At 40.4% G+C, this 17,245-nt stretch overlaps 1 pseudogene; it reads left to right on the forward strand.

The window, feature by feature from the left end:
- LOC132515395 (small ribosomal subunit protein uS7m-like) overlaps positions 1 to 6,802 on the forward strand; it is a 70,039-nt pseudogene extending 63,237 nt beyond the window's left edge.
- The last annotated feature ends 10,443 nt before the right edge of the window (positions 6,803 to 17,245 follow it).

Below are 17,245 nucleotides of genomic sequence, written 5' to 3' on the forward strand. Positions count from 1 at the left end.
AAGTTAGGCGTAGGGCAGCCTGAGGCAGGCCTAGGAATTGTGTCCGGCCTGGTATGAGGAAAAGTTTGATCTAAAGGATCAGTGTAGGGCTATATTTCTGCCTGTAATTTAATGGGGTTTCAAAAACCAGTATCAAGAGTTTGTGTGGTTGGAAATGAAAATCTATTAAGAAAAATTAACAGATTTAGGATGATTCCCTCTGGGGGAGAGAAGAGGATGTTTCCTGTCTTTAACCATGGCTCTTAGAATCTTTTGTGCAGCATTTTACAATTTACATGTTGCTTCCATATACATTATCTTATTCTGATCATGACTAAGAATTTACCAAACAGGTTAGATAATAAGAAAATAATCAAAATGAGTTTTTCCTTTTTAAATGAGATTTAAACACATTTTAAAATTATTTTTATAAGTACAGACTTTGAATATATTAAGTTTCAAAATTATCATCATTATGGCATAAAGACTATAACTTTTTATTACATAGCACAGATGGTCCTCCTCAGTTTTAGACATGGTTGAAGTTAAGGGAAAATAAGGCAGAGCTAGCTGACTGGCTGTACCTTTGGGAAGCCCAGTCTGTCCCAGGGAATGTCCACAACTCAATTTCGTTGTAATATCCAGAGCTGGTGTAGCTTTCAGGTCCTTCCCCATACTAAACAAACACTCAACAAACCTGAAAAGAGTATTTCCCCATTGTAATTAAGAAAATTATTTCCTGTTTTATAAATATTCAAGGATTTTGTGACACAATAGAGGGAAACAGATAAATACATCATTTCAATGAAGTATTGTAGTTATTATCAACAGATCTGCACAATCTACTCAGGGGAGTAAAACCCATAGTTTCCCTGGGGTGGAATCAGAGATGATCTTATGAGAGAACTTCATCTTTAAAAAAATCATTGCAATACCAGAGAACATGCATAATAGCAGAATTGGGATACTTGATTCAAATAATAACTAACATACTAGTATTTCTGTTTTGAAGCTTTTTAATTCATAAAATTAAAATGTAATACTAGGTATTTAATGCAGTTTAAATTTTAAAATCATACATTAAGTAAAATGAAAAATTACAAAAATTTAAACATTAAATATAAATCATTACCAATATCAGTTGTTGGCCGGTAAAATAAAGTGTTACAAACTAATATACACACTACATGAAATAAAGAAAATGTAATTAATCATGAAAAATATAAGATGAAATATGATATCTTTTTTTAAAGAAAGATGTTTCTTTAAGTGTCAATTGGTTTTTATTAGACAGTGAACTTATTTTTGCGCACATTTTTCCAGTTGCTGAGAAAGCTCTTTCTAATTCTACACTAGTTGGAAGAGGACATATTGGTTATTAGCTAACTCCATATATTTTCTTTTTACTCCATCTCCAAAGATCTATGTCTCTGTCTATCTCTTGTTGACTTTGATGACATATTTTTAATAGCTATCTTTTCCATGGGTTGTGATCTTTTTGTTGACAGAAAGCTGTTGTTCTAATTCTTTCAAAAGAGATACTACAGTTCTCTTTTGGCTTCTTCAGTTTCATGGTGGGATTCCATGCAGAGAGTTTCTTGCCTTAGTTTCAATACTGGCATTTTCATATTCTATTTGCTCAGAAGTTCCTGGAACACAAATAAGTATTATTCTTCCAATAGGAGATTTTCCTTTCAATTGTCATTAATTCTTCCTCTTAAGAATTATGGATGCAGTGAAGAAGTTTATCTAAATAAGTGAAACAGTTTGATTAGAAATTGTAATCCAGTTTAATATGTAAATGACTCAAATTTCAGACATTTTTAGAATAATGGTTTTATTCCAACAAAAAATACTGATCTTCTGGTACCTTAAAATATCATAGTATATGAAACACTAAAAAATTTTTTAAAAACCAATATTGGGGCTTCCCTGGTGGCACAGTGGTTGAAAGTCCGCCTGCCGATGCAGGGGACACGGATTCGTGCCCCGGTCCGGGAGGATCCCACATGCTGTGGAGCAGCTGGGCCCGTGAGCTGTGGCCGCTGGGCCTGCGCGTCCGGAGCCTGTGCTCCGCAATGGTAAAGGCCACAGCAGTGAGAGGCCCGCGTAAAGAAAAAGAAAAAAAAAAAAACCAATATTGCATTTACTAGCTTAAAAGTGAAATGTAATCCACATAATACAAGGCAGATGTGCGGTTCAGTTCTAGCGTTAAAAGAATCACAAATCCAGCAACCTGAAGTAATTAAAATAGAAATTCAGATCTTTACTATACCCTCTGAAGAAAATCCCCAAGGAGAAAACTTACTTAAAACTTCAACAAAATCCCCTTTCTTTATCACAATTGCCTGGAACACATCTAGAAAGTTATTCAAAAGTCTTTCTTCTTTGTTCATTACCAAAGTTCTCAGAACTTTCATTTGAACACATACAGGGTGAATTCTTGTCTTCCCATTATCCTTCACCTTCCAGAATTACCATTTGTTCTTTTACTTGTAACCCTCCCCTCTTTTCCATGAAGGTCTCCTGTGTCCTCAGGTTAAAGATGGAACGGGAGGTAAGGGACTTGAGGTAGGTCCTATATTCCTTCAAGGAGCATGCCTACATTGAGAAAGAGGAAGATAGAACAGTAGCCTGAGGAGGACACAATGTTGAGGGAGGGATTATTTTTTGCATTGCTTTTGAATATAAGAAACATTAACATGTTTATAAGACATGGAAAAGGGGCCAAATGGAAAGAGAGAAATTAAAAACACAGAAAAGATGGACTAGAATAACCCAAAGATGGAGGTCCTGGGCCTTTGCACATGCTGTTCCTCTCTTGCCCAATACTCCCTTCTATTTATTCCATCTGGCTGTCTACTGCTTGTTCTTCAGGACTCAATTCAGACATCAGGTCCTACAGAAAGTCTTATAGGATCCCCCCTCCATGTTTCCATAGCTACTGAAGCTCATCCTAGTGTGGCCCTCACCCCTGTATTTAATGTCCTTGTGCACTCACAGACTCCATCACTAGAGACCAGGTCTACAAAGCAATCTAGAGAAAGAAAGACAGAGTTGGAGGAATCAAGCTCCCTGACTTCAGCATATACTACAAAGTTACAGTAATCAAGACAGTATGGTACTGGCACAAAAACAGAAAGATAGATCAATGGTACAGGATAGAAAGCCCAGAGATAAACCCATACACATATGGTCACCTAATTTATAACAAAGGAGGCAAGAACATACAATGGAGAAAAGACAGCCTCTTCAATAAGTGGTGCTGGGAAAACTGGACAGCTACATGTAAAAGAATGAAATTAGAACACTCCCTAACACCATGCACAAAAATAAACTCCAAATCGATTAAAGACCTAAATGTAAGCCTGGACAGGAAAAACACTCTTTGACATAAACCACAGCAATATCTTTTTTGAACCACCTCCTAGAGAAACGGAAATAAAAACAAAAATAAACAAATGGGACCTAATGAAATTTAAAAGCTTTTGCACAGCAAAGGAAACCATAAATAAGATGAAAAGACAACCCTCAGAATGGGAGAAAATATTTGCAAATGAAGCAACAGACAAAGGGTTAATCTCCAAAATATACAAATAGCTCATGGAGCTCAATATCAAAAACCCACACAACCCAATTAAAAAATGGGCAGAAGACCTAAATAGACATTTCACCAAAGAAGACATACAGGTGGCCAAGAGGCACATGAAATGCAAATCAAAACTACGAGGTAACACCTCACACTGGTCAGAATGGCCACCATCAAAAAAAATCTACAAACAATAAATACTGGAGAGGGTGTGGAGAAAAGTGAACCCTTTTGCACTGTTGGTGGGAATGTAAATTGATACAGCCACTATGGAGAACAGTATGGAGTTGCCTTAAAAAACTAAAAATAGAACTACCATAATGACCCAGCAATCCCACTCCTGGGCATATACCCTGAGAAAACCATAATTCAAAAGGACACATGTACCCCAATGTTCATTGCAGGACTATTTACAATAGCCAGGACATGAAAACAACCTAAATGTCCCACGATAGATGAATGGATAAAGAAGATGTCATACATATACGCAATGGAATATTACTCAGCCATGAAAAGGAACAAAACTGGGTCATTTGTGGAGATGTGGATGGGTCTAGAGTCTGTCATACAGAGTGAAGTAAGTCAGAAAGAGAAAAACAAATATCGTATATTAATGTGTATATGTGGAATTTAGAAAAATGGTACAGATGAACCTGTTTGTAGGGCAGGAATAGAGATGGAGACGTAGGGAATGGACATGTGGACCTGGGGGGAAAGGGGTGGGTGGGACTAATTGGGAGATGAAGTTTGACATAAATACACTACCACGTGTAAAATAGATAGCTAGTGGGAACCTACCATATAGCACAGGGAGCTCAGCTCCGTGCTCTCTGATGACCTAGATGGGTGGGATGGGGGGGGTGGGAGGAAGGTCCAAGAGGGAGGAGATATAGGTATACATGTAGCTGATTCACTTCATTGTACAGCAGAAGCTCAAAATTATGATGGATAAATGTTTGTGGAATAATGAAGAAATGAATTTTAAAGACTCTAGATTCACTGAATGTAGTTTGTGACTTACTTGCTCCTTCAAACTAAGAAATTGTGAAAAAGTAGAAAAAAAGTTAAGAACCAGGAAAGCCATTTCTGGTTTAGTAATAAATAGGAAGAAAAATATGAAGACTGAGTTAGTCTGAAAACCTAACAACTTAACACCTTAAAACACAGCGTTTGCTTTATAATAGTTAAAAATTTAAAACATTTGGTTGGTTAAAATAATTGCATGTATATTTATATTTTATTCCATTCCACAGAAATTGAAAATAGTTTTATATGTGTTTGTAGAGAAAAAAAATATACAATTACATACGACTTGTTTAAAATAGTATTATTCACAGTGAGGTGTTAAACCCCTAAGGATATTCAGTGGTGGGTTCACAAAACTTACAAAGTAAATATGCCATATCTTCCAGAAACAAGAGTGTTACAATGATTTTTCCTCTGGGAGGGTGGGGAAGGAGCGACCTGAGAGGTAGGTTGGGGATGAATACTGTTCTCCTAAGTATACATAGCATAAAGAGGCTGTGATGGTTAATTTCATGTGTCAACTTGACTGGTCCACAGGGTGCCCAGATACTTGGTCAAACATTATTTTGGGTGTTTCTGTGAAGGTGTTTTTGGATGAGATTAACACTTAAATCCTTAGCCTGAGTAGAGCAGATTGCTCTCCCCAAGGTGGGTGGGTCTCATCCAATCAGTTGAAGACCTGAATAGAACAAAAACGCTGAACCTCTTCTAAGTGAGAGAATTCCTACTGTTTGATGGCCTTTGAACTGGCACGTCAGCATTTTTCCTGCCTTCAGACTTGAGCTGAATCATTGGCTCTTTGGACTAGAACTACACCATCTGCCCTCCTGGGTCTCCAGCTTGCCAACTCACCCTGCAGATCTTGGGACTTTCCAGCCTCCATAATCACAGGAGCCAATATACATATGATAGATAGATGGATAGATAAATAGATAGATGATAGATAGATCCATCTTCTCTGAAGAACCCTGATCAAAACAGAAGCCAAGAGCATTCATACTTGACCTGTTGAATTAGAAATGATTCCTTTCCCAAAGTCTTCACTAGTATTTACTAACTTCGGTAAACAAAATAATAACCATTCCATTTCCAAATTGTTTTTTGTTTGTTTGTTTTTTGGCGGTACACGGGCCTCTCACTGTTGTGGCCTCTCCCGTGGCAGAGCACAGGCTCCGGATGCGCAGGCTCAGCGGCCATGGCTCACGGGCCCAGCCGCTCCGCGGCGTGTGGGATCTTCCCGGACCGGGGCACGAACCCATGCCCCCTGCATCGGCAGGTGGACTCTCAACCACTGCGCCACCAGGCAAACCCCATTTCCAAATTGGCCTCAAACTGAGATTGGCATAACATAAAAATAAATTGTAGAATCCAGGTGGTAGGTAAATTAATTCTCCCTGTATAATTCTTTCTACATTTCTGTATGTTTGATGATTCTCATAACAAAATATTGAGGAAAAGAAATTTATTGGCCAGCCAAGTTGGCTGCCGCCGCGGTGAAGGCTGCACAAGGGTGGTCGGGCTTGCTGCTGGGCGTGCGGAGTGTTGTCCTGCGGCTTCCAGGGCTGACCCAGGTGAGGTGGAGTCGCTATGGTCCTGAATACCAGGACCCCCAGACTGACAAGGCATATTACCGCAAGCCCTCGGCCGAGCTGAATGAGGAGGAAAAGTATGAGCGGGAGCTCAGGAAGACTCCGGTTATCAAAGCTGCTCCAGCGACGAAAACAAGCTCTGTGTTTGAAGACCCAGTGATCAGTAAATTCACCAACATGATGATGAAAGGAGGAAACAAAATACTGGCCAGATCCCTCATGACGCAGACCCTGGAAACTGTGAAAAGGAAGCAGTTTGAGAAGTACCACGCTGCTTCTGCAGAAGAACAGGCAACCACTGAACGCAACCCTTACACCATCTTCCAACAAGCACTGAAAAACTGTGAGCCTGTGATTGGGCTCGTACCCATGCTCAAGGGTGGCCATTTCTATCAGGTCCCTGTGCCGCTAGCCGACCAGCGTCGCCACTTCCTGGCCATGAAGTGGATGATTACTGCATGTAGGGAGAATGAAGCTCCGGCGGATGCTGATGCCGGAGAAGCTGTCTCGGGAGCTGCTGGAGGCTTTTCACAAGCGGGGCCCTGTGATAAACAGAAAGCACGACACGCACAAGACGGCCGAGGCTAACGGCGCGCGGGCCCACTACCGCTGGTGGTAAGGGGTGGGCGGAGGAGCTGGGAGGAACACAGCGCGCTCTGTTGCAAGAAATAGCGTGAGCCACCTCCATGTTGCAGAACACCTGTGGGTTAAGCGTATACTTCCCTTTCAAGGGCAGGCGGGCCTCATAAGAAGGATGGAGCAGCATGTTTACTGATTGTTAGTCCTTTCTCTGGGGGCTAGAACTCGCTCTCCCTGCCCCATCTCCTTGCAAAGAGGGGACATATCAACTTGGATTTCCCCCAAGAAACTTAGGGCTCATCCAGCCCTTCTCTTCCTTCAGATTGGGGTGGATCTTTGGGTGATATGAAAGGAAGGAGAAAAAGTATCAGAAAAAGTTTATTAGAAAATTCTCATCCTGAGCTAGTGTAGCATGTGATGTGGCATTGCCATTCATTGAAACCAACTGGAGGAAACATGCTTGGTTCCAAAGTGATCCTTGTACAAAATGTATAAAAGGCAGTTTCTGATGTGGAAAAAAAAAAAGAAATTTATTTAAAATGCACAGGTTGTGAGAAAAAAAAACGTTTAGGTTAAATAGGAAAATGAATGTTTATAAAGTAAACAGAATAAAGTGGAACAAAATCCTTACTAGGATTTTAAATCAATTGAGTTTAATTCAAATCCCCCCAATTCCAAAACGGCAGTAACAAGATGCCATCTCAGCAGATGATCTTGACCCTTAATTCATAGACAAGAATGATACCTTCAGGCATGAAATACCCCAAATGACCAGCACCCTCTCCTACAGACTTACCTACAAGTATCTCCTTTTTAGGAGGATGAGGTGTACTGCCTCTTGGTCAAGACCACCTTGTCCTTGTCGCTCCTTCATTCTTCAACGTTTTGATCCATCAGTTAATCTCTCTCTGCTCTTGTTTCTTCAGCTCCTTTCTCATTACTGGTTTCTTCCCCTACAATATTTATGAAACGCTTAAGAATCTACTTTTCCAAAACATCCCTTCTTTGTCTCAGATACACAAGATAACTATTTCATGGAGATTCCTATTTAGAAGATTCTGGGTCTTCCTTGGGTAATGCTGGTCTGTGAACTGTTTGTTACTGATCAGAGATTGAGATAAGGAAGTTTCATCAAAGTGTAAAGCAACTACACCAATAAGCACGCAGTTTCATTCAGCGGACTTTTTTTTTTTTTTAAGTAAGATTTTTCTCAATGAAATAAACAGTGTGTTCGTTTATATTCTGGAAACTTACGTCACTATGGTTACGGTCTAGTAATGAACAGTTTGTGGACTGGCACCCGTCAGTGGACTAGCTTGTTTGTGGACTACACATCGAGTAATACTGATTGGAGTGACAAGAATGCAAATCTCACTATATCCCCACACCAACATCCTACCCCAGTCAAGTGAGGCTGGAGAGAGAATTGTCAGAATTAACTCAGTTTGGTGTTCAGATTACACTTCTAAGACATAGATCACGTATGTCTGAATCAACATGCCTCTCGAAAACGGTTTTTCAAACTACAGATCTTGACCCAAACTACTTGCTAAGAATTGTTTTATGGAACTTTTGATTCAGTTATATTTATATATTTTTGATAGGTTATTGTTTAAAAATATTCATTCCCCTTATCTCCGTGAGTATACTTTTCTGTCCTTGACTTAGGGCTTGCCATTGGCTTGCTCTAGCCAGTGGAATGTTAGATGTGACATGATCAAAGGTTTGAAGAATATTTGTGCAACTGGGCTTACTATTTTGCACCTCTGCCATTTCCGTAAGAAAAATATGCTCAGGCTAGTCCACGAGAATCAATAATAGGATGAGAGACACATGGGGCAGAACCACCCAAGCTAGACCCCACCAGCCAGGATCAGTTTATATCAGCTAACCACCCACCAACCCACAGACCCATGAGCAAGCCCTGCCAAGATCAGCCGTGACACCCAGCTGAGTCCAGCATAGATCAGCTGACCCTAACCAACACACAACTGAGTGAAAGAAATGCTTGCTCTTGTATATCCCTAAGATGTTCTGGCTGTTTTATTACAAACAAATAGCTGACTGATACACATTTATATGTCTATATTGGGTTGACAATATAATATGTATTGCAGTGGGTAACAAAAGGTTTGAAAGCCACTGGTCTAGAAAAATACCACGTTTCTCCTGCACTCCTTGCTATTTAATGAGCTTAAAGGAAGTTCCTGTCTGGGAGCGGCTGCTTGCAGTAACAAAGAATGAAGGTAAACAGAGAGAGAATAGAGCTGAGAGATGAGACATGAGGGGTGTGTGTGTGGGGAGGCAGAAAGAGACAGAGACTTCATAGCAACAAGCCTTTATTTTATATGCTGAGGTCCCTAAAATTGACTGTTTCCTGTTGCTTCTTCGTAGAGAAGCTTTTCTCAAGTTCTAATACAATAGTATTTATTAATAGTATTAAGTCCTGGTTTTCACACTGGCATATATTCATTCTGTTTATAATCCATCTCCTTGCAGTATTCTTAGCTTAAATCATATATAAAATTAAATGTTGGAAACAAAGGTAGGATTTTTCTTCACAATTTAATTCATCCTATCCATTATCATTACATCTCAAACTATAAAATGTTGGATGCTTCACAGAGGCTTAAATATCTTATAATTAAAACACTTTAGTTTCAAAATGCAATTCATGGCTCAGAAGTAATAATTTCTAATAACTGTCTCAATTAATAACTCCCATTACTATCAATTTTATATTTACCATGTTTTCAGTACTCCATTTAAGAGGGCTGCCCACCAGGTGAGGGTTACAGACCAGTAAGGTGAGTCACCCACAGTAAGGGCTGAGGGACAGTGGAGGAGGTAAAGGCCTTTTTTGAGGCGGAGGGGGATTTATTTTGTTTTTTATTTTTGAATTTTATTTTATTTTTGAATTTTATTTATTTAGTTTTTATACAGCAGGTTCTTATTAGTTATCTGTTTTATACATATTAGTGTATATATGTCAACCCCAATCTCCCAGTTCACCCCAACCCCGCCCCCAGCCCCCTACCCTGGTAAAGGCCTTTTGAAGACCAACAAAAACACCCCCAGAATTTGGAACTGCCATAACCAGCGAGTGTTAGAGAAGCAGCAGTAATGACAGAGTGAAGGTTACCACCCTAAGAATAGTGAAGTAAGAAGACAATCTGCCTCCATTCTTCTTCTTCCCTGGACCAACTTCAAAGGGCTGGGGGATGACAGGGGGGAGGGTCCCATACCCACTGCAAACCCCACAAATTTGGCCTATGTTATAGAACCGCATTACTCTGATAACCAAAAGTAATGGAATTAGATCAAGATGTAGCTAAGAAACCCTGTATCCAGAGGGAAAGGGGGACTTTTTAACAGTTACTTTTTAAAAATCCTGTTTATATCCTAATAAATCGAGATTCTTTAGGGAACCTCTTTCTTTGTATAGTTATCTCTAGGAATATTTCTATCCAAAAAAGAGACCATTGTATATATTTGGGGTGCCATCTCCTTGGTCAGTTCTGGAGAAGCTTTGATTTTACTTCTAATCTCTATATTTAATAATAATAATTAACATCTGAATATTTACTATGTGCCAATGACTGTGTTTTTGTCAATGTCTAAATGCCAAATTTATAGATTATTCTATACATTATATTTAGATTACTATCTCCAATCTCCCAGAATTTATTTTAGGAGCCCCTAATCTCACGAGCAGCATGTTTCTGAAACATTTTCAAGTTACTTTCACAAGTCAATTTAATGTTAGTTTGTATTCGTTTCAGAGGTTGACACATCTAATCTTATCCCTGGATCTTCAGATTACCTCACAATTTGGATTCTATAGTTCCCTATAGACTGGTTTTAATGAATATATATATATATACTTGGCTGCATTGGGTCTTCGTTGCTGCACGTGGGCTTTCTCTAGTTGTGGCAAGCAGGGGCTACTCTTCGCTGCAGTAGCTTCTCTTGTTGCAGAGCAGGGGCTGTAGGCGCGAGGGCTTTCATAGTTGTGGCACATGGGCTCAGTAGTTGTGGCTTGCGTGCTTAGTTGCTTCGCGGCATGTGAGATCTTCCCAGACCAGGGCTAGAACCCATGTCCCCTGCATTGGCAGGCAGATTCTTAACCACTGCACCACCAGGGAAGCCCCTAATGAATATTCTTGCAAACACCTTTTTTAAGCAAGAAAAGTTGATTTGTGAATTCTCTTTTATAATTTGTGAAACCAAGGTAAAGAAATGAATGAGTTGGTATATTCTGTATCAGGGGCAGAATTAAAATGTAAACTTTAAACTTTTCACTGTCTAGTCTTTTTCTTTCTTTTTTTAAAAAATTTAGCCAAACAAATCATTATAAAATCATATTTGTATGATTTAGAAGTTTAGCAAAATTGTTTAAATCACCTGCCTACTTTTAAAAAACTGTATACACATTTAAATATAATTCTCCCAGATAAAAGTCTATATTATTTTTAAAGACAGGAAGATTTCATAGTCTTCTTTCACAAACAATTCCAGAACTTAAAAAAAAATTCTTCCAGAAAATGCTCTTTATGTCTAACTGCGTAATTCATTCCTTAAACAAACATCTACTATGCATAGGCATTGTACCCAATGCTGAGAATATAAATTAAGACACTGTTCCTGACCTTAAAGATAAATTTCATTTATCACAGGTAGAAATGCCCACAGCCAAGTCATTTAGTATGTTGGGTAAGAAAGTCAGAATTCAAAAAGTTCTCAAAAGTTTCAGGTAAGCTAAAACAAGCCAGGTGAAATTAAATGGCAATACATTTAAACTCATTTACTGAGGAGGGAGGGGAGTGGGGGGAAAAAGGAAAATAAAAAATCTACTGGAGTCTAAGTGGGGAGAGACCAGGCGAAACACTAACAAATGTAAAAGCCTGGAGGATGCAGTTGATTCTAGATTTAGTAACCATGTGCAGTTGTTGCCAAGAAAGCTAATTTTAGGATGGATTAATAAAAATATGGTGCAAAGAAAAGGGGTCAAAATATTTCAAATTGATTTTGTAGCAATTAGATCTCACACTGTCGTGGGGGGTGTCTTATTCTAAGTATTCAACACAAACTAGAGCATGTTAATAGGACAGTTGAAGAGGTGAAGGGTCTGAAAACAGTATCATTGTCGATTTGTCAAAGAGAATGATGATGTTTACCCTAAAAGAGAAGCTGAAGTGGGACATGATTGCTGTTTTCAAATATTTAAAGGACCCATGTGACAGAGCTTGCTAGCTGCCTTTCAGTACTCATTTTTCCCTTCATCCTTAGCCACAGAGCCTTGATTCTTAGCAGAGCACTTTGACATTTCCCAGCCTCCTTTGAGGTTAGTGGGCCATGTGACTAAGTTCTGAACATTGATATATCAGCATAAATGGTATATGGTACTTCCAGAAAATCTCCTTAAAGAGAAGGGGTGTGCCCTCTGCATTTCTTCCTCTATCCTGCTGTGAGGAGTGTGATCATGACGACTGCCCTCTAGCAGCCACTTTGGATCATAACGGCAAAAGTGACACTCCAGGAATGGAGGAGGGGTAAGAGAGAAGAAGCCTGGGTGCCTGACACCTTGATGGCAGTTGTTATTTCAGCCAAGGAGTTTCAACTTCTGGATCCCTTTTACATGAAAAGAAATAAATTTTCATTTTGTTTGACACTGTTATTTGGGGTTTCTCTTACATGTAGTTGAGCTTTGAGTGTCAAAAAAAAAAAAGATATTTTCTAAGACCTAGACATCTTTAAAAAAATGAAATGATCTACTTTGTGATGCAGTTACCTATCTCTGTATCTGTTTAAATGGAGGCTGTAAGACTAGCTTCAGAAACGGTAAATATTCCAGGGGGTTAAGAGAAAGTGGGTTACCAGAACTCTGAAGTTTCTTTCAGCTCTTAAGGTATGATTTCCCCCCACCCCACCCCACCTGGGGATCAGGGGCTCTAAAAAACAAAACAAAACCACACAGCTCCTCCTTCCTGTTGAAAACATGCGTGGACTGTCCCCACCAGACCTGGTCCAACATAAGTGGCTTAATGGTGGGTAGTCTCCTGGCCATGCTGCCTGACTCTGTCTTGGAGTTAAACTTATTCCAAGACAGGCACTGCTAAAGTAAAAATAAAGGAGAACCAAAGAGCAAATCAATAAACTCTTCAGCAAAAGTGGTGTCATAAAGACACTCACTATGAACCTGGAAATGAATAAAACAGGACCTCTGTGGAGGTCCTTCCTGTGTGCCTATTGTAGTTGGCGAATCAAGGTGTAGCCCACAATCATCACCATGCTTAAATTTTTTTCCTTTTGTAAAATGAGGATAAAACCCCTATCGCCTTTCCATCTTTCCTCTTCCATTCTACTTCCCAGCTTCTAGTAACTGTAACATTACTTTGTTTACTTTGTTACATTGTCTTAATATTGTTTTTTCAACTATATTTACCTGTGTTTTGTCTATTAAGTGATTCTTTAAATATTTATTTCCTCGGAACAGTAATACATACACATGGTAAAAGAGTCCAACCGTGAACAGAACACACAAGAGATAAAGTCTCCCTTTCATCTCAGAGTCTGACACCCCATCCTCTAAGCATGTATATAAGCTGCTATATATATTCGTAAGTATTTTCTAGAGACACTATTATTTTATCTTTTACATTTAGGTCCACAATCTATTTACAACTTTTGCATAAGTAAAATGTTCACATAAGCATCTGTTTGGGAACCCTATTCAGGTCCATTGGTCTACTTTCTAACATCTGGTAGTATAAATCCCCTAACTTTGTTCTTCCAGATTGTCTTGGCTGTTCTTGATCTTCTGACTTTCCATATACATTTTAGGGTCAGCTTGTCAATTTACACAGACACACACAAAATCTGCTGGGATTCTAGTAGGGATTAGACTGAACCTATAGATCATTTGGGAGAACTGACATTTTTACAATATTAAGTCTTCTGATCCATGAGCATTGAATATCTGTCCAGCTACTTGGGTCTTCTCTAATTTCTCTCAATAACACAATTTTCAGTACAGAGTTCTTGTACCTCTTTCATTAAAATTTATTCCTAGGGTTTCCCTGGTTGCGCAGTGGTTGAGAGTCCGCCTGCCGATGCAGGGAACATGGGTTCGTGCCCCGGTCTGGGAGGATCCCACATGCCGCGGAGTGGCTGGGCCCGTAAGCCATGGCCGCTGAGCCTGCGCGTCTGGAGCCTGTGCTCCGCAACGGGAGAGGCCACAACAGTGAGAGGCCCGCGTACCGCTAAAAAAAAAAAAAAAAAATTTATTCCTAGGTGCAATGGGTGGGATGGTGCCCCAAAGACATTAGGTCTTAATCCCCAGAAACTGTAAAATGTTTTCTTATTTGGAAGAAGCATCTTTACACATATGATTAAGGATCTTGAGACAGGAGATAATCCTGGACTATCCAGATGGGCCGTAAATGCCAGTAGTGTCTTTACATAATAAAGAAAAAGGGAAATTCAAGACACACACAGAGGAGAAGGCAATGAGAAGATGGAGGCAGAGGTTGGAGTGATTGTGGCTTCAAGCCAAGGAAGGCCAGCAGACACCAGAAACTGGAAAAGGCAAGGAGCAGACTCTCCCCTAAAGCCTCTGGAGGGAGCGTGGCCCTGCTGACACCTTGATTTCAGACTTTTGGTTTCTAGAACTGTGAGAGGATGAATTCATTTTAAGCTACCAAGTTTGTGGTAATTTGCTACAGCTGCCACAGGAAACGAATACACTAGGTATTCAATATTTTTGGTGCATTTGTATATGGTATCACTTTTTAAAAAATTCATTTTCTAATTGTTTAGTGCTGGTACATAAAATATAACTGATCTTTACATACTGACTGTATCAACTTGCTAAATTCATTATTAATACTAAATGGTTTGTAAATTATTATAATTTTATATAGAGACTATCACCCTTTCTCCAAATAACAGGTTTACATATTTCTTTCTAACCCTTATATATTTCTACCTTGCCTTTTTACAGTCACTGGGAGGTCTAGCACAATAGTGAATTATAAATTCTTATACATTTTGATTTTGTAACTATGAAAATGTACTGTCTGTTCCAAACTTAAAATATAATGAAAATATTAGAAAATTTTAATACAATAAAAAAGCAGCCAAACAAAATAATCAACATCCTTCTAGTTAACAAATCCAAAGGACTTTTCTTAAACCCCTCTCATGACTCTGCATCCTTAGATATTATTTACCCTTTTTAATGCTTGCTTCTTCCTTGTCCAGATTCTTTTCTTCCTCTAACCCCTTACAGACATCCCCCAACTTTTCTTAAAACTTTTCTCTTTCTATACTGTCCTTGTTCACTGTTGGGATACCATTTTGAGGCCTATTATTATTTTTCAGAACCCTTTTCTTCAGGCGCAAAACAGAAACTTGCTTTCCTGCCTTTTTTTTTTTAAATGCCATACCCCAAGACCCCTTCTTCATCCGAGTAGAATGCAGTCTGGCCTGCTCTGCCTTCTTTGCTATACTCAAGAAAATCGTGAAATCTTCTCACTTTAAGGGTTTTACTAATAAATAAAATTTACAGAAGTCCCCAAACTTTCACAATGTTTTGGTCCTGATCTATATATGAAAATTGCTTTCTGTAGAGAAGTGGCTGGAAGGTGTTGCAAAGTTGGGGTGTCAGAAAGCTGGCTGGCCAAGCAGCCTCAGAGTGACATTTATCTTTGTGAATTCACTCAGTTCTGGGTCTGGCCTTTGTGTTACATGACCAGAGATGCTGAATCATGATCATTAGAACTTGTGTATGAAAACCAAAATACCAAAATGTTAATTCACAATGAAAAATATAACTGTCAAGGGAAACGACTATTCATTTCATTCGGCGAAGACATTCCTTGTAGAAAAATTATATGGGAATTAAAATAATATTCCGAACTGTATTTGGTAAGGAATAAAAGGTTTAGTTTTATGATTCAAATATTTAATGGCATCATATCAGGTTTTGATAGAGATGAAATTACCTCCACTACCAGAACCAGATAGGTTTTGTACCTGCTCAGGAGACCTTCCCCTTTAGACTGAGACGCTGTCAAATACTTACTTCCCAGGCTTTTCTTGGCTCAATTCCTGATTTAGACATTCCTGCTTTAGGGATGTTGTTTCTTTCAGTGAACTATTTTCTGGCCAGAGAGGCTTATTTTTGGTTCGATCCATTCTGCATTTACCTACTATAGAAATCTTCCAGGACAATCTTTATTTTTAAGTGTTTGAAGACTACCTTACTGTGGACCCCAAATACCACTCTGCATACATCTGCATACTAGATGTTCACAACAAGTCCTCACTTCTACTTACTGGTGAGCAAAATTTAAAAAAACCAAAACCCCAAAAAAATAAAAAAAGAAGAAAATCCTAAGTAGCCCCCAATGCCAGGCAGCCTGGCGCAGAGCAGACGTCCTCAAATCTGGTGAACGAAAAATGCAGTTCCTACTCCTGCCTAATGAAATTCAGGAAAGCATTACAGAGCGCATCGCCTGCCAGGCTGGAAACCCTGCCAGACTGCAGCTCTGGCCTCACCTCCACTCCGGGCCTCCGCCCTCTCCAGAGTTCTGCTCCAAGGCTCGACCGCAGGTCAGGCGCACTGAGAAAGCGCCAACAGGGCAAGGACCCTGTCCTAATTTTATTTAACAACTGACAGCACCCACTCCCCTAATGAAATAGCAAAGACAAAAAAAAAAAAAAAAGGTAAGAGAAGGGAAACGGAGGAGAAAGGTTACCAAAAAAACCCAACAAAAACAACCACCTTTTAGCTATATACAGCTGTATTGCTCGGCACTGGAAACTCATCTCGGAAGCCTCAGTCTCTCCAGGGAATCAGGCCCCAGTTCTGAGGATCAGAAACAAAACTGCAGCGTCTGGATGGTTAGGATCGAGCCTACTTCTCCGGCCACCTGGGCCTCGGGACCCGAAGACCGCCCTGTTACTCCGCCCGACTCCACCGCGGGCAAGCGCACGACCCTAGCTCGACGCTGTTGGAGAAGCCATGAAACTGGGCAGCCGGTCCTCCGCAGCATCTCAAGAGGGCCGCGCTCCTGCCGAGGCCTGTCCTGACATCGCGCCGCGCAACCCCCCAGAAAAAAAGGGGGCCGCTCCCAGAACTCGGGCGCCTAGGGTCTCACCAGGCCCTTTCTCAGGCCGGCCGCGTTCCTTCCGCCCAGATAGGGCAAAGAGTCCGGATGCCTCGCGTGCGCCTCCGCCCGCGCTCCGAAGCGGCCCCTAGAAAGGAAGCCCGAGAGGCGGCCGCGCCTCTACGGCGATTTTATTAGCGCTCGGTTGGGGTTGCCCGGTCCGTCGGCAAGCGGGTCTTCCCCTCCCCTCCCCCTCTTCCCCGGCGCCCCTCCTGGCCTCCCCCGCCCGGCGGCCGGAACCTCCCTGCGGGGCGGAGTGATACCGGCAGCGCCGTAGAGCGCGGCGCGGCCGAGAGGGGCGCCGGGGACTG

Source organism: Lagenorhynchus albirostris, chromosome 2, assembly GCF_949774975.1.
Source record: "Lagenorhynchus albirostris chromosome 2, mLagAlb1.1, whole genome shotgun sequence".
Taxonomy (NCBI): domain Eukaryota; kingdom Metazoa; phylum Chordata; class Mammalia; order Artiodactyla; family Delphinidae; genus Lagenorhynchus; species Lagenorhynchus albirostris.